We start from the raw sequence: 21,192 nt of genomic DNA on the forward strand, positions 1-21,192 counted from the left end.
TATGTCTCTGCGCCTCTCTCTCTCTCTCTCTGTGACTCTCATAAATAAATAAAAATCAAAAAAAAAAAAAGAATATTCCTGATCTTTTCCCCAGACTTTTCCTTTCCACTGCTGTGAGTCCACGGGCCTTCAGTGCGTCTCTGCTGAGTGGACAATATCTCACTTTTGTCCCTGGCTGCCTCCCTGCTCAGGCCCCCCCCCCCCCCGGGCTGCCTCTGACCCCCCACCCTGGTCTTTGCTTGTTTTTCTTACCCGAGATTGGTGCTTCGTTCTTTGTTGTCTTGTTCTTGTTCGTCTAATTTAATCTAATTCCAATTCACCAGTTTTAGAAAATTTTAGTTTTAAAATGTATGACTATTGGTACATTCTTGACTCATGTACTAGTTCCGCTTCTGGCGGACTCCACATCAGCATCTTGTTTTCCTTCTGCAATCTCTATCCTCAAACATCTGTTTATTTTTTCCTGAGCATCCTGTGACTTTATTATCTTGATAGCTTCCTTTTAAAAGAATGCATTTTTAAATATTTTTTTTTTTTGTACAAGGAGAGACAGAGAAGAGAGGCAGCTCGCACGGAGGGGGATCCAAGAATTGCATTTTTAAAAAGGATTTTATTCATTTGTTAAAGAGAGAGGGGGAGAGCAGGAGCAGGGAGGGGGGCAGAGGGAGAAGCCGACTCCACGGAGCAGGGAGCCCGGCCAGGACTGGGTCCCGGGACCCCGGGTCATGACCTGAGCCCCCCCCCAACCCTGGCCCCCTAAAAGAATCACATTTTTAATATCGATCCTTCCTAGCCAAGACCGAGATATACTTTTCTGTTTATTTGAATGCTGTTTTGTTTTCTTCAGAGTATTGCATAATTTATATAAGCAGCTCACATTTCTTACTAAATTTGGGGAATATTTTGTGGCTGCTTTAGGGGACGCCTGTGTGCTGCAGGACAGTGGCTCACGCGTTGCTCCGTGACGGTGCCGACCCCTCCTCCCCGGGTCCTGTGGGCTCCTCAGACATGCGTGGCGGCATCTGAGTGAAGGATGACCGCGGGAGTTTGGGGGGCTCCCGGCCCAGTTCTGGCCGGGGCTGGACCCTGTGTCCCCCGTCCCTGCTGAGCCCACTAGACCTGGGGCGAGACCCTCGCGCGCCACGTTCCTCCCTTCTGGGGACGGACCCTCCCCGGGCACCTTGCTGCCACTTTCCTGAGGTGGCACTAGGAATGGAGTCGGCGGCGGCTCTGCCTGGAAGGGGTGCGGAGGAGAAGGGGCGGCTCACCACCCCGGGCCTGCCTCCCCTGCGTGATTTTATTTTATTTTTTTAAGATTTTATTTATTTATTCCTGAGAGACACAGAGAGAGGCAGAGGGAGAAGCGGGCTTCACGCAGGGAGCCTGACGCGGGACTCGATCCCGGGCCCCCGGGTACGGCCTGGGCAGAAGGGAGGCGCTCAACGACTGAGCCCCCCGGGGATCCCCTTTGGGTTTTTGACTTTAAAAATAAAAATGCTCTCTCCCCGCAGCTGTGACACGGTGTCCACTACAGGACGTTGACGGCCCCACGTCACCTGTGATGCGGCCCCTGGAGGGAAACTTCTGGTACTTACAGGCATAGTGAGGGCAGCAGTGACGGGGTTGTGGGCTCCATCTTCCGTGGGAAGGTCCAGTCAACCCCGCTGCTCTCAGGGCACGAAGGGCCGAGCACCGCGTCCAGCTGTCGCCCCCTGCTTGGCTTCCGGCTGGTCCCCAAGTAGCAAGATGCCCTGTGTTCCAGCGCCTCCGAGCTCACGTGGCATCCTGTCCAGACTGGGTCCAGCCAGGCGGGCAGCAGTGAGCACTCGCCCCCGTCACTCCCGGGGTGGCCGTGGGGCGTGGGGGCCGCAAGGGGCAGGCACAGGTCCTCGGGGAGTCCGGCCCCGGGCGGCGCACCCCGAGGCAGCCTGCCCTCTGCCCACACGGGGGAAGCAGGGGGATGGGGCCCTGGCCTAGCTGTGCCCCCAGACCCAGGCGAGCCCTCCACCGCCCTGCCAGGGTGCAGGGGAGGCAGACTGGGGCCACCAGCCCCGCCCCTCAGGACCCCACCCTGCGGGCAGCGCCCCGCTGGCAGCATCGCATCCCGCGCTGTCCTCAATGTTCGCTGCCCTAACCGCTCTGTTCCCGCGATTCGCATCCTCCCTCAGATCCGTTGTTTGCGGCTGTCGAGGGCTGAGCAGGGGCGGCCCAGGGGCCCCCGCCTGAACACCAACCCCAGGAAATCCGGCGGGACCATCGCGAGGGATTTCCCGCACATCAGGGTCCAAGCCTTCGGGGTGGCGCTTTCCCTCCGAGGCCGGCTGGCCCGCCCCTGGGCCAGTCCGGGTGCTCCAGACGGGCCGGAGCTGGCAGGACGACCCCACACGCACCTCGTCCTCTCCCTGAGGCTGCCCCCCCTGAGTCCTAGAATTACTCCAGGATCAGGACACTTCCCTGGGGAGGCTCCAACCCCAACCTAACCAGAGGGCGGGCCAGGGCCGGTGTCCCTGGGGCCCCTGAGCCAGGAGGAGGGACCAGAGCTCTTTTGGAGCCACAGCCAGTCCCGGGGGGGGGGGGGGGCCCTCCATGAGCCCCGGGGGGAAGAGGGGAGGTGGCAGGAGGCTCTCTGGACGCGGTGCTGACAAAGGGGAGCTCTGTAGCTGGGGACCACACAGATGGACCTTCTCCAGGGGCTGCATGGAGGCGGGGGTCCCAGGGGGAGCCCCAGGGCACACCACTGGAAGGGACGGGGGCTGGAGACTTCTCCAGGGACCCGTGGGCTTGACCCATAGAGGCAGCTCTTGGACCATCCGAGGGTCTGGGGAGAAACAGGATCTCAACGTTGGTTACAAGAGCGCCGCACAAAGGCGTGTGGCATAGGACCTGGGGGCAGCATCAGAGCCGGGGTACCCACGGATGGTGCCTGGGGTTGGCGGCACCAGGCGGCCAGACTCCAGACTGTGCAGACAGCGTGGGCCCCATTTCATTTCATTTCATTTCATTTCATTTCATTTCATTTCATTTCATTTCATTTCATTCCCTTTCATTTAGTTATTTATTTATGAGGGGCAGAGGGAGGAGAGAGAGAATCTTAAGCAGACCCCCTCATTGAGCACGGAGCCTGACGGTGGGACTCGATCCCGGGATCCTGAGATCATGACATGAGTGGAAATCAAGAGTCAGACGCTCGACAGACGGCACCGCCCAGGTGCCCTGGCCCAATTTCATTTTAAAAACACACACACAGGGATCCCTGGGTGGCGCAGCGGTTTGGCGCCTGCCTTTGGCCCAGGGCGATCCTGGAGACCCGGGATCGAATCCCATGTTGGGCTCCCGATGCATGGAGCCTGCTTCTCCCTCTGCCTGTGTCTCTGCCTCTCTCTCTCTCTCACTGTGTGCCTATCATAAATAAATAAAACATTTAAAAAAAAAACACACACACACATAAAAATAAGTCAGTAAGTAAGTGAATAAATAAACAAAAATGAAAACACTCAAACATGTACTTCCAGAAAAGCTAGAAAGGGATGAAATGCTGTCAGACATTAAGTCTGAGTCAGGGAACTACAGGTTTTTGCAATTTTTTTTAAATCTTTTTTTTCTTTTTAAGATTTTACTTACTTATTCATCAGAGAGACAGAGAGAGAGGGAGAGGCAGGCTCCATGCAGGGAGCCAGACATGGGACTTGATCCCAAGCCCCCAGGATCACGCCCTGGGCTGAAGGCGGCGCTAAACCGCTGAGCCACCCGGGCTGCCTGGTTTTTGCAATCTTTTATAGCTTTTCTTCGTCCTCTAAAATTTCTATGATTGACATGTACTTAATCAGGGGGAACCATGTTCTTTAAGAATAAACTGTAGGGATGCCTGGGGGGCTCAGGGCGTGACCCCGGGGTCCTGGGATCAAGTCCCTCATTGGGCTCCCCACGGGGCACCCGCTTCTCCCTCTGCCTGTGTCTCTGCCTCCCCCTCTGTGTCTGTAATGAATAAATAGAAAAAAAATTTTTTTAAAAAAGAGAAGAAACTGTAATTTTTATTCCATCAGAGAGTGGTTTGTTGACCCCCTCCCTCCGTCCCCAGGCCCACTAGGCCTCCCCGGGACAGGCTGGGATGCCCTGGGCTTGTCCTTGAAGGTCGTCCTTACCTTCCTCAGGGGAGGGCCGTGGGCCTGGCTCACAGCACCGCCTCTCCTGGGGGACACGGGCCCTCAAGGCCACCCGGACGGGTAGGGGTGCCTCCCTGGGCTCACCCAGGCCAGGAGGCCCTCCCGCTGCTCGGTTAGGCTCCCCTTGGAGGCTCACTCGGCCTTACATGGGTGCCACGGGGTCCGGGGGGGCAATTTGACCACCTTGGCCTGATGGGGTGAACCCGCAGCTCCAGGACATGTCAGGAACCAGGGAGCACCTCCTGGCCTTTCCCTGCCTGTCCGCCCCACAGGTCGTTCGTTCTGTACCTGACCCCCGAGCTCCCCTCCTGGCCCAGGGCTGGGCCAAACAGCCCTGAGGCCACTGGGCTTGAGGCGCCCGGGCGGGTGTCCAGACCAGGGAGTGCCCCCAAGGCCAGAAGGTCAGGAGGGCCCCAGGGGAGGGCTCCGAGCAGAAGGCCGAGGCAGGTCGTGAGGGCGCCCTGAGCCACGTGGGCAGACCCCGGCCGGGCCGCGGGGGCGGGTTCGGGTTGCCCCGGGCTCACCCAGCGGTCGCAGGTCCCACGGGGCTGGAGGGCAGAGCTGAGGGAGCAGCGGCAGCATCATGGGCTGTGGTGGCCGGGAGGCGGGGAGGGGGGGGGGCAGGCAGCAGGGCAGCTGCAGAGCTGCAGGCCTGCACGTCCCTCCCCCAGGGCGCTTCCGTCCTGCCCACCTTGTCGCTCTTGCAGGTGGACAACGCCTGCCCTCCCCACACACTCGGAGCTCACACTCGGTGCTCCGCGGTGGGTTGTCAGCCCCTTGCCCTGTGGGCAGGGCAGGCTGATGGGCGGGCGACCTCCCACAGCCCATGCCCCCCCCCCCCCCCTCCAGGCGCCAGGCATGCGCCAGGCACGGGCTGCACCAACCCCAGGACCTGACAGGCGTGGTTTTCCTTTCTGACTGATGAGCTCCTGGATGGGCCAGCATGAGTCATGAGTTCCTGAGTCAGGAAACCACAGGAAATCAGGGCCCGCAAGATAACAAGCCCCAGGGGGGTATTCTCGATCCCCCATACAAGATCCATTTGGCTGGTCAGAAGCAGCCCCGCCCTCGTCCCCAGATCCACAGGGGTTTTTCTTCTTTTCTTCTTCTAAATCTTGGTCGCGGAACCACCCCCCCCCCCAGCTGGATGTGTTTCTGATCACCCGGGAGTCAGGGCTCCCCCACTTGCGTCCCGGAGGATCCCCCGCGCCCCAGTAAAGGCCCGTGATCTTCATCATTTTTGCTTCCATTTCTCTCTTAACAGAGGCAAGCACATTCTCTGGAGAATTCAGAGTCAGGTCTGCTCCATAAAACACGGGCCCTTCCCGGAATTTGGTGTGTTGTGTTTGTCGGGGACTCTCGGGACCGTCGGTCGGGGGTTGGGGTCCGTTGGTGCAGAGCCCAGGGCCCCCTTGGGCGCTCACCCTCGGGGCTACCACACGGCTCCCCCCGCTGCCGTGATACCCGTTGCTACGTTTTAAGTGAATCTGATATTTGTGACCATTATCTCTGTTTTCGTTTAAATGTGCTTCTTGGCGATGGTGCATAGCAGATTTTTATTTGTGCGATTTATTTTTTTTTTAATTTTTTTTTTAATTTTTATTCATTTATGATAGTCACAGAGAGAGAGAGAGAGAGGCGCAGAGACATAGGCAGAGGGAGAAGCAGGCTCCATGCACCGGGAGCCCGATGTGGGATTCGATCCTGGATCTCCAGGATCGCGCCCTGGGCCAAAGGCAGGCGCCAAACCGCTGCGCCACCCAGGGATCCCTGTGCGATTTATTTTTTTAGCCTGACTATAAGGACATCCCGTATAATTATAAGGAAATTTGGGGATCCCTGAGTGGCTCAGCGGTTTAGCGTCTCCCTTTGGCCCATGGTGTGATCCTGGAGTCCCGCGTCGGGCTCCCTGCGTAGAGCCTGCTTCTCCCTCTGCCTCTCTCTCTCTCTCTCTCATGAATGAATAAATAAAATCTTTTTTAAAAATTATAAGGAAATTCGTTTCATCACGTGGTCACCTTGATTTGTATGTTGCTGTTTCTAGACTTCTAGCAGATACTCTTTTAACAAAGGACAATCTATAGTATCTAGAAAATATTTGGATGTGTTGGCAACATGACCGCTTTGAGCCTGGCAGGTCGGAGTCTGGTCCGAGGCAACGAGGGGCCCGCGGTGACAGGTGCTTGGCAGCGCCCGCGACACCGAATGCCCCGTATTAGGACATTCGCCTTTCTGGGGCTGTGCAGGCTCAATCGGGGTTTCTATCTCTGCTTGCATCAAGGTGGGGTCCTAACGCGTGTCTCCCTCCAACCCCGTCCCCTGTGGGGTGCCTGCCACTTAGATCCAATTTTGCTGCTGGACTTTCTGAGCACCTGGCGTGCTGTGTGGGCGCTGCGCCCGATCACCGATGGAGGGTTTGACAGATTCAGAGTCCAGAGCGACACGAGAGAGAGGCCTGGCCAGGGTGGAGGAGTCACTGGGACGGAATCCTCTGCCCCTGCCCCCCTGGCTGGTATGCAGGGCGGGGAGCGGGGGTCCTAGGTGGGGAGGCCGAGCTGGCAATGGGTGGAGGGCCTTGGGCAGAGTGACCGGCCCCAGGGAGCCCAGCCTTCTGCCCCACACACCCCGAAACGCCTCTGGCAGGTGGGCGAGGCCGTCAGGGGTGGCGGGGCGGTGGGCACAGGGCGGTCTGCACTGCTCTCCTTTCCCGGGTCAGGCCTTTCCTTGCGGGTTCCGAGGGAGCGGCACCTCAGCAGTTGTGCCCAGAGGACAGTCAGCCTGGCCACCTGCCCTGTGCCATCTCCTCTGTCCCACTGGCCTGTCACACGTCCCCAATGACCCCACAGCTTTCTGGGAGCCCAAGGCTGCTGGTCCAACAGACGGCTGTGTGTTCATCAGGATGTCTGTGACCCTCACTCCTTAAGTCAGTAGGATTTGCATCCTCTGCAGGGGGATGCAGGCGCTGGGTGTGAGGTGGGGGCCATGACAGGGAGCAGGTGGTTGGGGGGGTCCCACCATCGGGGGGGAGCCCATTTTGCACATGGCCCTTGTTGGCAGAGCTGCATCCGCAGGCTCAGGGTGTCGGCCCCGGGGGCTGGCTTGCGCTGACCAGGCCCCCAGCACCAGGGGACAGAGCGCAGCGAGCCAGGCTGGGACAAGGTGTGCAGCTACAGGCTCACGGTGCAGGCCCCAGTGTGGGGAGACCTGCGGGGCCCGCGGGCCTCTGCCCAGAGGGCAGCTGTGTCACGGCCTCGGCAGGGACCTCGCTGCTCAGGGCCCGGGACCCAGGCCGGCCGAGACCCCTCCCTGTGGGACGGCGCCATCTGGGCCCCGAAGCCGCCCTGGGGAGCCTCCCCTGGGCGTCCTTCCGGTCACAGTGTGCAGGTGGGCGCGCGTGTCCCCTGCTGCCTGGGTCCAGACGCTTCGTGCTCCCCGCGGCATCGGCCGGACCCTGTCTGTGTCTCTGCGGACGGGCGGCCGCTTCCCCCCGAGGCCAGCGAGCCGGGCGGCCTCCCCTGGACGGGACGAGAGCCACTGAAGCTCCCGGGGGCCGCGGGCCGGGCCGCGCGGGGTGATCGCAGGGGTGCTGCGGGCAGGATGGACGGACGGCTGCCCATCCAGCAGGACGGGGAGGACGTTCTCACCAACGACGTGCTGCTCCTACTTTTAAGGGGAACAGGAGCATCCTGCCCCCGCCCCCCGCCCCCCGCAGCCACGCACTGACCACCGCCCACGGCCAGCACTTCTTCACCAGCAAATAACTGTCCCCAATTTCCTCCTCACACTTAATCAAGCAGACCTTCCCTTTCTCTTCAGACTTCCTGTAGTTCCTCCTCACGTGCACATCCCGAATTGCACTTTCTCTGATGTTCCTGAAAAAACTCATTTTGCTGGTAGATAACTGGCTGTTTTATTTTTAAGGTTGACAAAACCCCTTCAGGAAAGGACCTCTTTGCCTTCCCCCGGGACCACCGACCTCTCCCGGGCCCCTCCCAGCTGCACGCCAGGCCCAGACTCGCCTGTCCCTCCTGACTGTCCCTCTAGGACCGGGAAGGGGGGACACAGCCCACCTTAGGGGGCCTCTGGGGACCTTGCGGGCCCTGGGCCGTCCGACTAGGTTGCGTTAGGGGCCACAGGGGAGACTTTCATTGTTTTCAGAATGGGGCTTGGACCAGAGATCAGGTGGTGGGGGCAGGAACGCGGTCACGTTCGCCCGTTGTGTTCCTCTGGGCCCTTTCAGACCTTGATGCAAAGGAAATCAAAGAAAAATACGTGTTCTTGTCCACCTCCAGCCCCACGTTGATGAAGGCAGCCTGAATCCCGCGTGGGGAGCTGAGCGCCGTGGGCTCTCCCAGAGACCCGAGAGGCCCCGCGCAGCTGGGGTGCGCCCTCCCCCGTGGCCTGTCCCCCTTCCTCATCACGAGCCAGCTGGCACAGACACGCTGCTTCCAGTTCCTTGTTTCTGGAGTCACGAGGGCGACTTTGGGACAGAAGCCCAAGCGGGGCGGCCGACCGCCTCCTCCCAGGGGCGCAGCGGAGGTGACAGGCGTGTGCGCCCTCTGGACATTGGCTGCACCGGGTTGGCTCCTGGGGGCCGGAGAACAAGCCTACGGCCTCCCCCTTGGCCCGTTGCTGTCCCTTCCCTCCATCGTCGCCTCGTTCCCACCAGCTGCCAGCTGTCCGCACGCTTGCCGGGCACGCCCCTTGGGGCCCCCGAGCGCGGGGGTGCTTTCCCCCGGGGGTCCCCCCCTGTCACACAGGGCCCGCTTGCTGCACATCGGGTGGAACGGGGCGCCCCCAGGCCCCCAAGGTTTGAGCTGCGATGAACATGTAGTGGCCAGTTGGTCCAGCCTGAATATTGGTGTCCCTCACAAATGGGCCCCACCGGGCCCCAATTTAATACTCGAAGCCTCGGCCCACACCGTCCGGGGTGGCTTTTTCCCCCTGGTTGGCAGCAGCGCTTGGCCGTAGCCCCGCCCATAGCACGGTGCCCCAAGCCCCCGTCCCGTGTCCCTCTACGTGGTCACCCCCACGGGTGTGTGGGAACCGCCTTCTTTACCCCATGACCCCAATAAGTTTAACCCCATCAACCCTGAATATAATCCAGTGAGATTATTAATGGTCCAAGCTCATGCCTGAGTGGTGTTTACATGTTTGGTTCGATGTTCATTTTGTATTTTTAGGTAGGTGATTAGGGGAAATGATGAGGTAAGAAAATTGTTGGTTTGACTAGGTTTCTGAGGTGAAATGAGCATAAGGGTATGAAAATGCGGACCCAAGAGTTTTTGACGTGAAATAGCGGGATTGGCCCTGAAAAATAATGGACCCCCCTGGGCCCCCCAACGAAGCCCCACGGAGCCCCACGGTGCCCCCCCCAACGCCCGGGCGCCAGGCCCCCCCCCGACTGCGGGTGAGGCGGGGGGCCCCTTCCCCAGAAACGGGTGACCCCCAAGAAGCACAGGCCCTGATTGTGAGGAAGCCCCCGTAGACCCGGGCAAAGGGCTGGTGACGTCCCCCTCTGGGTGAGGCCCCCTGCCCTTCACCCATCCTGGCCGTGTGGCGTGCCAGGTGTGAGTGTGCAGAGGCGCGAGTGAGCGGGCCGGACCCGGGGGTGGGACACCCGTCCCCCGCGGAAGGGGCTCTGAATGCGACAGGAAAGGGTGGAAACTCCTGACCTGAGAAGACGGCAGGAAGCGTGGGCCGGGGGGGGGGGGGGGGGGGGCGGCTCCTCAGGCCCTCCGCCCCGGGGCGGCAGAGCCCCAGCCCCACGGGCCCAAGGGTAGGAATGGGGTGGCCGCCCCAGGGTACGTCACCCCCTCCACGACAGGCCTGGCCTGGGACACATCACAGCCTGCTCTTTTACCCTTTGAAGAAAACCCATTTTTCTCCGCTTTCCCGAGCTTAGTCGCTCCGACACCCAGTCTGCCGGCTGGAGGAGACGGAGCCTGGGGTCGGGGTCCGAGCGTTCCGGGTCCCCCGCCCCCCAGATGGAAATTCAGCGAGACTCTGAGTCATTCGCACGGTCGCCCCCGACCAACTGGCGCCGCGGTACCTCGCCTGTCTCTGTGGGTCCGCAGCCATCACCTGGGTGAGCCCTGCACGAGTGTCACCAATGCTGGAGTTTTGTGACAAAGACCAGGTCACGGGGGACTCGGAGCCCCAGGCAGTGTCACCTGTGCCCACGGGGGCTGCCGCCGAGTCCACGCGGCCAGCCACGTGCTGTTTACTGGAGAGCCTCCGTCGTCACAGGCGAAGTGAGCCCGGGGAGACCGGGCCCCGAAGTGACACGCGGGGGTGGCGCTCACGTTGCCCCGGGGACTGGCGCCTGCGCCCAGGGTTTCCGTCTGTGAGGGAAGGTGGCACCGGTCACCTCCACGGCTGGTTCCCGCCTCTCCGTGGCTCGGCCCCGCCTGCCCTGCGGGCCGCGCGGGAACCTGTGGCTCTTTGGTCGCCTTGTAGTTTAAGCTCATTTCAGAACCAGCAGAAGTATCAGTGTCCCGTGTCGTCCCCCGCAACGGTGACCTTTGCCAACACCCGGGTCTCAGCCCTGACGTTGCGGCGCTGTTTGCGGCCAGGCCGTCCCCACCCACGGTCCTGTGGTCCTCAGTTGGCTCTTCCTCCAGACGGGGCCTGGCAGGGACGCGGCCCGGAACCGAGAAAGCTGCTCCGGCCCGGGAGGATGTGCCCACCCCGCGCACACTCACAGGTGTGTGGGCGCAGGGCACACTCACAGCGCTCACGTGTGCTCCCACGCTCACCGGTGCACGCTCGCCGCAGGTCTGGGGCGGAGAGCGGCGCGGGCTGGGGGACGACGGAGCTGGCTGGGGGGGCTTGGGCAGGCCTCCTGTCGCCCCAGCCCAGCAGCCAGGGGCTCTGCCAGAGGGGACCCCGGACCCCGATCCAGGGTCAGGTGTCCTGACCTCACAGATCCGAATGGAGGCCGGAGCAGAGGGCAGCTGCTGGCCCGGGCTCCCCCGCAGGCGCGAGGCTGGGGACGCCACCCGCCGGACGACCGCCAGGGGGTGCCACCGGCGCGGCGGTCTGCAGGGTCCTTCGCCACCTCAGCGCTGCGCGTGTGTGGCTCGTTTTCCCCAGTTGCGGATCTTTAGACACAAGGCGCCGAGCGGGCAGGGACAGGGGCTCGTGAGGACGATGCGCAGGGCCGCGGGGGGCTGTCAGGCCCAGGCCCGGGCCCCCCTCCTCCGCGCGGCTTCGGCCGGGGGCAAGCGGTGGGCGCGGCGCCGCGCATCCCCTTGGTGGCCGGGCGGAGCGCAGCCTGCGACAGGACCTCAGGAGCCCCCCACAGGAGCTGGGTCCCGCCAGAGGGTGGCCCCGCTGCCTCTGCCTGCCTGGCGGTGTCCCCCCCCCCGCCGGCGCCCCCGCAGGCCCAGCTGCGGGTCCGCGGACCGCGAGGCCCCTGGGATGACCTGAGCGTCGCCGCGGGGCTGGGCGGTGCGGGCCTGGGTGCGGGCCGAGCGGCTGCGCCCTACAGTCCGCTCGCGCTCGCCGCACATCAGCAGGTTAAACCGAAGTAGAGCGACTTGAAGCACAAAGAATGTTCTTCAGTAAGCACAGGAGAGACGGGGAGGCCGTGGGCCACCGCCGGGGGAGGCGGCTGCAAAACCACTGCATTCACCCGCCGGCTTTTTCTTTCTTTCTTTCTTTCTTTCTTTCTTCTTTCTTTTTCTTTCTTTCTTTCTTTCTTTCTTTCTTTCTTTCTTTCTTTCTTTCTTTCTTCTTTCTTTCTTTCTTTCTTTCTTTCTTTCTTTCTTCTTTCTTTTTCTTTCTTTCTTTCTTTCTTTCTTTCTTTCTTTCTTTCTTTCTTTCTTCTTTCTTTCTTTCTTTCTTTCTTTCTTTCTTTCTTTCTTTCTTCTTTCTTCTTTTTTTTTTAAATATTTTATCTACTTATTCCTGAGGCCCACGGAGAGAGGCGGAGACCCAGGCGGAGGGAGGAGCAGGCTCCCTGCAGGGACCCCGATGCGGGACTGGATCCAGGACGGGGTCACACCCTGAGCCGGAAGCAGCCGCTCCACCGCTGAGCCCCCGGGGGCCCTCACCGTAAAAGAAAATTTCAAACAAAAAAATTCTAATTATCCACGGAAAAAAGAACACACTGCGCGCCAGCTAGGACCGCACCCCCTCCGAGGGTCGGGTTACCGACCCCTAATTTCTGAATCGTAGACACTGCACGTGCATCACTGTGACATGAGCAAACAAGGGGCAGTGGCTTCTGGAAGGGCCTCCAAGTGCCCTAGGGCCGGAGAACAGGGCTGGGCTCTGGCCTCACACAGCACCGCGCGGCTGCAGCTTCCCGCCCGCAGGGCGCCCACGGCCCGCAGCTCAGTAGCTGGTGCAAGAGGACGAGGCTGGGCGGAGGCTGGGCGGTATTTTCGCGAGGCCCCCCTCCTTCGGTCCCCCTCCGCTGCTCCCCCCAACACTCCGCATCTGCTACCACATCTTTACCGTCCCCTCCTTCCTGGAGTGGAAGCTGCACCCCTGCAGCCCGAGGGCGCGTGACCTCCGTTTCGGGCTCCGTTTTGTACGTTGACATATCCAGACGCCTGGACACCGCGTGGTGCACAGTAGGCGCTCAATAAATGTTTAGTGATTGATGGTTCCCAGCGCTAATCACAGAAGGGCCATCGCACGGTTACTGCCGCTCCGTATCGGGGCGCTGGGCGACGAGCACCTGTCACAGCGGGTCCTGGCGGGAGGGAATGGCAGTGGGTGTTTGCACCTTAGGTCCCGGGTCCCGTAAACCGTGCTGGGACTTCCACTGGATGTTTATTGGATTATTGGGGGGTCTCAAAAGTCGGAGGGGGGAGCGGGAAACACGTGGCCTGGTACTGCGTCCCGGTCCTTCCGGACACTTTCCCGAGCCCAATCCTGCAACCTTCCCAGCAGTACAATAGGAAGGGCCGACGGGTCACCCTCGTGCTTCCCATCGTCCCTAACTCAGAAGTTAGACTTCACCTGTGACTGGAGAAGCTGGTGTTGCCAGGAGGCACCTGTCCCCCGAAACGGAGAAGCTGAAAGATGACTCAGCCCAGGCCCGCGCACACTCTGCTGACCTTACCAGGTTCACAGCCAGCTCATGACCCAGCGCGTACTCGGGGCCACGCTGCAGACAACAGGCGCCACTTGAGAGACCCTGAGCTATCCTCACAAATCCTAAGAGAATCTGAGGGGTCCTGACCAAACCTGAGGGAAGCTGACAGAACCTAAGGGATCCTCACAGAACCTGAGGGAAGCTGCAGACCCTGAGGGATCCTCAAAGAACCTGAGAGAAGCTGACAGAAACTGAGGGATCCTCACAGAATCTGAGGGAAGCTGATAGGATCTGAGGGATCCTGATAGAATCCAGGGAAGCTGACGGATCTGAGGATCATCAAGAAATCTGAGGGAAGCTGACAGAACCTGAGGCATCCTAAAAGAACCTGAGAGAACCTGAGGGATCCTCACAGATCCTGAGAGAACCTGAGGGATCCTCACGGAACCTGAGGGAAACTGATGGCATCTGAGGGAATATGACGGGTCAGAGGGACCCTGAAAACCTGAGGGAAGCTGATTGGATCTGAGGGATCTTGACCAAACCTGAAGGAAGCTGACAGAACCTGACGTTCCTCACAGATCCTGAGAGAACCTGAGGGATCCTCAGAGATCCTGAGAGAACCTGAGGGATCTCATTGAACCCGAGGGAAAGTAACAAACCCTGAAGGATCCTCACAGAATCTCAAAGAAGCTGACAGAACCTGAGAATTCCTGACAGAAACTGAGGGAAGCTGGCTGAACCTGAAGGATCCTCACAGATCCTGAGAGAACCTGAGGGATCGTCACGGAACCAGAGAGAGGGTGACAGACCCTGAGGGATCTTCACAGAATCTCAAGGAAGCTGACAGAACCTGAGGATTCCTGACAGAACCTGAGTGGACTGACATAAACCTGAGGGATCCTCACCGATCCTGAGGGAAGCTGACAGGATCTGAGGGATCCTCACGGAACCTGAGAGGACCTGAGGGATCCTCACAGATCCTGAGAGAACCTGAGGGATCTCATGGAACCTGAGGGAAGGTGACTGACTCTGAGGGATCCTCACAGAATCTCAAGGAAGCTGGTAGAACCTGAGGATTCCTGACCAAACCTGAGGGAGGCTGACAGACCCTGAGGGACTCTCACAGATCCTGAGGGAAGACGACAGGAGCTGTCAGATCCTAACAGACCCCGAGGGTTCCGTAAAGATCCTGAGGGAAGCTGACAGGATCTGAGGGATGTTCAACAACCTGAGTGGAATCTGACAGAACCTGAAGGAAATGGATGGGATCTGAGGGAAGCTGACAGGATCTGAGTGATCCTCATGGAACCTGAGAGAGCTCACAGAACATGAGGGATCCTCACAGATCCTGAGAGAACCTGAGGGATCCTCATGGAACCTGAGGGAAGATGACAGAACCTGAGGATCCTTACAGACCTGAGGGAAACTGAAGGCATCTGAGGAAAGCTGATGGGATCTGAGGGATCCTGACAGAACCTGAGGTGACCTGAGGGACCCTCATGGAACCTGAGGGTAGCCGACATATTGGGGATCCTCACAGAACGTCAAGGAAGCTGACAGAACCTGAGGATTCCTGACACTCCATGAGGCAGCTGACAGACCCTGAGGGATCCTCACTGATCCTGAGAGAAGCTGATGGGATCTGAGAGATCCTGATGGAACCTGAGGGAAGCTGACAGAACCTGAGGCATCCTCGCAGAACCCGAGAGAACCTGAGGGATCTTTACCGATTCTGAGGGAAACTGACTGGATCTGACGGATCCTCACAGAATCTCAAGGAAGCTGACAGACACTGAGGATTCCTGACAGAACCTGAGGGATCCTTACCGATCCTGAGGGAAGCTGACGGGATCTGAGGAATCCTGACCAAACCTGAGGGAAGCTGACAGAACCTGAGGCATCCTCACAGAACCTGACAGACCCTGAGGGATCCTCACGGACCTGACAGACCCTGAGAGATCCTCACAGAACACGAGGGAAGCTGACAGAACCTGAGGGATCCTCACAGAACCTGAGAGAGCCTGAGGGATCCTCACAGATCCTGACAGACCCTGAGGGATCCTCACAGAACCCGAGGGAAGATGACAGAACCTGAGGGATCCTCACAGAACCTGAGGGAAGGTGACAGACCCTGAGGGATTCTCACAGATCCTGAGAGAACCTGAGAGATCCTCATGGAACCTGAGGGAAGATGACAGAACCTGAGGATCCTTAGACCTGAGGGAAACTGATGGCATCTGAGGGAAGCTGACGGGATCTGAAGGATCCTGACAGAAACTGAGGCATCTGCACAGAACCTGAGGCATCTGTACAGAACCTGAGGCGACCTGAGGGACCCTCACAGAAGCTGAGGGAAGCTGACAGATCCTTAGGGATCCTCACAGAACCTCAAGGAAGCTGACAGAACCTAAGGCATCCTCACAGAATCTGAGAGACCCTGAGGGATCCTCACAGAGCCCGAGAAAAGATGACAGAACCTAAGGGATCCTTACAGCCCTTAGGGAAATGGATGGTATCTGAGGGAAGCTGACGGGATCCGAGGGATCCTCACGGAACCTAGAGAAACTGAGGATCTCACAGACCTGACCCTGAGGGATCCTCATAGAACCCGCGGGAAGCTGACATAACCTGAGGGATCCTCACGGAATCTGAGGGATGATGACAGAACCTAAGGGATCCTTACAGTCCTGAGGGAAATGGATGGAATCTGAGGGAAGCTGACGGGATCTGAGGGATCCTCACGGAACCTGAGAGAACCTGACAGACCTTGAGGGATCCTCAGAGAACCCGAGGGAAGCTGACAGAACCTGAAGGATTCACAGAATCTGAGGGAAGCTGACGGATTTTGAGGGATCCTAACCAAACCTGAGGGAAGCTGACAGAACATGAGGCATCGTCACAGAACCTGAGAGACCCTGAGGGATCCTCACAGAACCTGAGAGAACCTGAGGTATCTCATGGAACCCGAGGGAAGGTGACAGACCCTGAGGGATTCTCACAGATCCTGAGGGAAACTGATGGCATCTGAGGGAAGCTGACGGGATCTGAAGGATCCTGACAGAACCTGAAGGAAACTGACAGAACCTGAGGAATCTGCACAGAACCTGAGGCGACCTGAGGGACCCTCATGGTTCCTCAGGGAAGCTGACAGGTCCTTAGGGATCCTCACGGAACCTGAGTGAGCTGACAGAACCTGAGGGATCCTCACCGATCCTGAGGGAAGCTGACAGGATCTGAGGGATCCTCACCGAACCTGAGAGAAGCTGATGGATCCACACAGAACCTGACAGAACCTGAGGGATCCTCACGGAATCTGAGGGATGACAGAATCTAAGGGATCCTTACTCTCCTGAGGGAAATGGATGGGATCTGAGGGAAGCTGACGGGATCTGAGGGATCCTCACGGAACCTGAGAGAAGCTGAGGGATCCTCACAGATCCTGACAGACCCTGAGAGATCCTCACAGAACACGAGGGAAGCTGACAGAACCTGAGGGATCCTCACAGAACCTGACAAAACCTGAGGGATCCTCATGATATCTGAGGGAAGATGACAAAACCTAAAGGATCCTTACAGTCCTGAGGGAAAAGGATGGGATCTGAGGGAAGCTGACAAGATCTGAGGGATCCTCACGGAACCTGAGAGTGATGACATCTGAGGATCTCACAGATCTGAGGGATCTGTCACAGAACCTGAGGGAAGCTGACGAACCTGAGGGATCCTCACAAAATCTGAGGGACGATGACAGAACCTAAGGGATCCTTGCAGTCCTGAGGGAATGGATGGATCTGAGGGAAGCTGATGGGATCTGAGAGATCCTCGTGGAACCTGAGAGAGGTGACAGAACCTGAGGGATCCTCACAGATCCTGAGGGAAACTGACGGGATCTGACAGAACCTGAGAGAGCTGACAGAACCTGAGGGATCCTCACGGAATCTGAGGGATGATGACAGAACCTAAGGGATCCTTACAGTCCTGAGGGAAATGGATGGATCTGAGGGAAGCTGACGGGATCTGAGGGATCCTGACAGAACCTGAGGAAACTGACAGAACCTGAGGAATCTGCACAGAACCTGAGGCGACCTGAGGATCGCTCACAGAACCTGAGGGAAGCTGACATCCTTAGGGATCCTCACAGAACCTAAGGAAGCTGACAGAACCTGAGGATTCCTGACAAAACTGAGGAGCTGACAGACCTGAGGATCCTCACGATCCTGAGAGAAGCTGACGGATCTGAGGATCCTCACAGAACCTGACAGAACCTGAGGGATCCTACCGATCTGAGGGAAACTGAGGATCTGAGGGATCCTCACAGAACCTCAAGGAAGCTGACAGAAACTGAGGATTCCTGACAGAACCTGAGGGACTGACAGAACCTGAGGATCCTCACTGATCCTGAGGGAAGCTGACGGATCTGAGGATCCTGACAGAACCTGAGGGAAGCTGACAGAACCTGAGGATTCTCACAGAACCTGAGAGAGCCTGAGGATCCTCACAGAACCTGAGGAGCCTGAGGGATCCTCAAGATCCTGACAGACCCTGAGGGATCCTCACGGAACTGAGTGAGCTGACAGAACCTGAGGATCCTCACCGATCCTGAGGGAAGCTGACAGGATCTGAGGGATCCTCACCGAACCTGAGAGGGATGATCACACGAACCTGACAGAACCTGAGGGATCCTCACGGAATCTGAGGGATGACAGAATCTAAGGGATCCTTACTCTCCTGAGGAAATGGATGGGATCTGAGGGAAGCTGACGGATCTGAGGATCCTCACGAACTGAGAAGCTGGATCTCACAGATCTGACAGCCTGAGAGATCCTCACAGAACACGAGGAGCTGACAGAACTGAGGGATCCTCACAGAACCTGACAAAACCTGAGGGATCCTCATGATATCTGAGGGAAGATGACAAAACCTAAAGGATCCTTACAGTCCTGAGGGAAAAGGATGGGATCTGAGGGAAGCTGACAAGATCTGAGGGATCCTCACGGAACCTGAGAGTGATGACACAATCTGAGGGATCTTCACAGATCCTGAGGGAAGCTGACGGGATCTGAGGGATCCTCACAAAATCTGAGGGACGATGACAGAACCTAAGGGATCCTTGCAGTCCTGAGGGAATGGATGGGATCTGAGGGAAGCTGATGGGATCTGAGAGATCCTCGTGGAACCTGAGAGAGGTGACAGAACCTGAGGGATCCTCACAGATCCTGAGGGAAACTGACGGGATCTGATCCTCACGGAACCTGAGAGAGCTGACAGAACCTGAGGGATCCTCACGGAATCTGAGGGATGATGACAGAATGTAAGGGATCCTTACAAGTCCTGAGGGAAATGGATGGGATCTGAGGGAAGCAGACAGGATCTGAGGGATCATCAAGGAATCTGAGGGAAGCTGACAGAACCTGAGGCATTCTTAAAGTACCTGAGAGAAACTGAGGGATTGTCACAGATCCTGAGAGAACCTGAGGGATCCTCACAGAACCTAAGGGAAAATGATGGCATCTGAGGGATCTTGACCGAACCTGAAGGAAGCTGACAGAACCTGAGGTTCCTCACAGATCCTGAGAGAACCTGAGGGATCCTCAGAGATCCTGAGAGAACCTGAGGGATCTCATGGAACCCAAGGGAAGGTAACAAACCCTGAGGGATCCTCACAGAATCTCAAGGAAGCTGACAGAACCTGAGAATTCCTGACAGAACCTGAGGGAAGCTGACTGACCCTGAAGGATCCTCACAGATCCTTAGAGAATCTGAGGGATCCTCACAGAACCCGAGGGAAGCTGACAGAAACTGAAGGATCCTCATGGAATCTCTGGGATCCTCATGAAATCTGAGGGACAATGACAGAACCTAAGGGATCCTTGCAGTCCTGAGGGAAATGGATGGGATCTGAGGGAAGCTGATGGGATCTGAGAGATCCTCAGGGAACCTGAGAGAGGTCACAGGACCTGAGGGATCCTCACAGATCCTGAGGGAAACTGACAGAACCTGAGAAATCTGCACAGAACTTGAGGCGACCTGAGGAACGCTCACGGAACCTGAGGGAAGCTGACACATCCTTAGGGACCCTCACAGAACCTCAAGGAAGCTGACAGAACCTGAGGATTCCTGACAGAACCTGAGTGGACTGAGAATACCTAAGGGATCCTCACCAATCCGGAGGGAAGCTGACGGGGTCTGAGGGGTCCTCACAGAACCTGAGAGAACCTGAGGGATCCTCACCAAACCTGAGGGAAGCTGACAGAGCCTGAGGGATCCTCACAGAATCTGAGAAAACCTGACAGAATCTAGGGAACCTAGGGAAACTCACGGAACCCCCGCTAGGTGACCTCTGTCCCAAGGCAACACTGGCCCCCCAGGCGCCTCAGCTCACCCCACCCCTCCCCGGCAGCCCGGGGCCCCCAGGCCCTCTGCTCAGCCCGAGGGGTGCTCACCCTGCCTGCGGCCTCCCTCCTGGGGGCGCCCCCCAGAAAGGAGGGGAAGCAGCCCACCTGGCACTACCACTACAAAGGGGCTTTCCCATGGAGCTCTGGGCTCATCTGCATGTGTCCCACGAGCCCGGCCCACCAGGCAGTGGAGCTGCTGAGTCACCCCCTCCCTCCCAGGAGAGCCCTGGGGCCTCTCATCGCCCCCAGCAGCACCCTCATGCCTCCGCTGAGTTCCTCCGCTGCCCACGAAGGGGTGCTGGCCGCCCTTTCCGCCTGCAGGCCTCTGCGACTGTGCAGGGCGCGCCTCTGGCGCGGTGCTTGTGCCTTGGTGGGTGACCTGCTCTCGAGTCCTGGCCTGGGCTTGAGGGGGGGGTCCCTTCTGACCCCAGGGTCCTGGGATCAAATCCCGCGTCGGGCTCCCCGCTGGGAACCTGGTTCTCCCTCTGCCTGTGTCTCTGCCTCTGTCTCTCATAAATAATTTTAATAATTAATAATAATGATAAAATATATACTTATATTAAGAATATAAATATTTATGCATACCTAATATATATAAATATAATAAAAATAATAAAAATTTAAAATCTAAAAAACCCTTGAGCCACCCGGGCATCCCCGAATTATTTAGATTTTTTTAAAAAATTTTTTTAATTTTTATTTATTTATGATAGTCACACAGAGAGAGAGAGAGGCAGAGACACAGGCAGAGGGAGAAGCAGGCTCCATGCACCGGGAGCCCGACGTGGGATTCGATCCCGGGTCTCCAGGATCGCGCCCCGGGCCAAAGGCAGGTGCCAAACCGCTGCGCCACCCGGGGATCCCCGAATTATTTAGATTTTAAACACATTCCTCCCTCTTTGGCTCTTCTTTTCACTTTCAAAAAAAAGACTATTTGAACACTTTTTTGAACGTAGACTTTTCTTTTAGGGCCTTTTGGGCGCCCAGCAGCGCCGAGCAGAACGCGCAGGGTTCCAGCGTGCACCTGCCCCCGCGTGTAGCGTCCCCACTGTCAACGTCTGCGCCCTGACACCTTCGTCCTGACGGTGAGGTGGGCTGACCGGGGCCTGGGAGAAGGCAAGGCTGGTGGGGACGGATGAGGGCCAGGTGGTTCCATCCGTGGTTCTTAAATTTTGCTGCACAGTAACATTCTCTTGGGAGCCCTGGAGAGTCCCGCGCGCGCCACAGCAAGGACAGACACGCCCGGGGCCACCTCCAGGGGCCATGCCCTCCCTGTGCTTGGAGGTGGAGCCTGCGACTTGCTTGGTAACGGCGGACGCTACTGCACAAAGTCACATTATGTGGACAAGGGGTGTCCCTCGTGCAGTGACGTTACCGTGAATACACGTGAGACCCCACGGCAGGTCTGGCTGTCCCCTCCCGGCCTCGGGGGTCCCAGCCATGCCCTGAACCACGGGAGCTGCGGCCAGCCCCGGGGCCTGAGGTGCTCCCAGCTGACAGCCAGTGCGGCGGCGGCCCTGGTGCTGAGCCCAGGGACAGGCGTGCTGTCAGCCCAGAGCTCGCTCCACCCACCACCAAGGGAGCA

The sequence above is a fragment of the Nyctereutes procyonoides genome, unplaced genomic scaffold (genome assembly GCF_905146905.1).
Source record: "Nyctereutes procyonoides isolate TBG_1078 unplaced genomic scaffold, NYPRO_anot_genome, whole genome shotgun sequence".
NCBI lineage: Eukaryota > Metazoa > Chordata > Mammalia > Carnivora > Canidae > Nyctereutes > Nyctereutes procyonoides.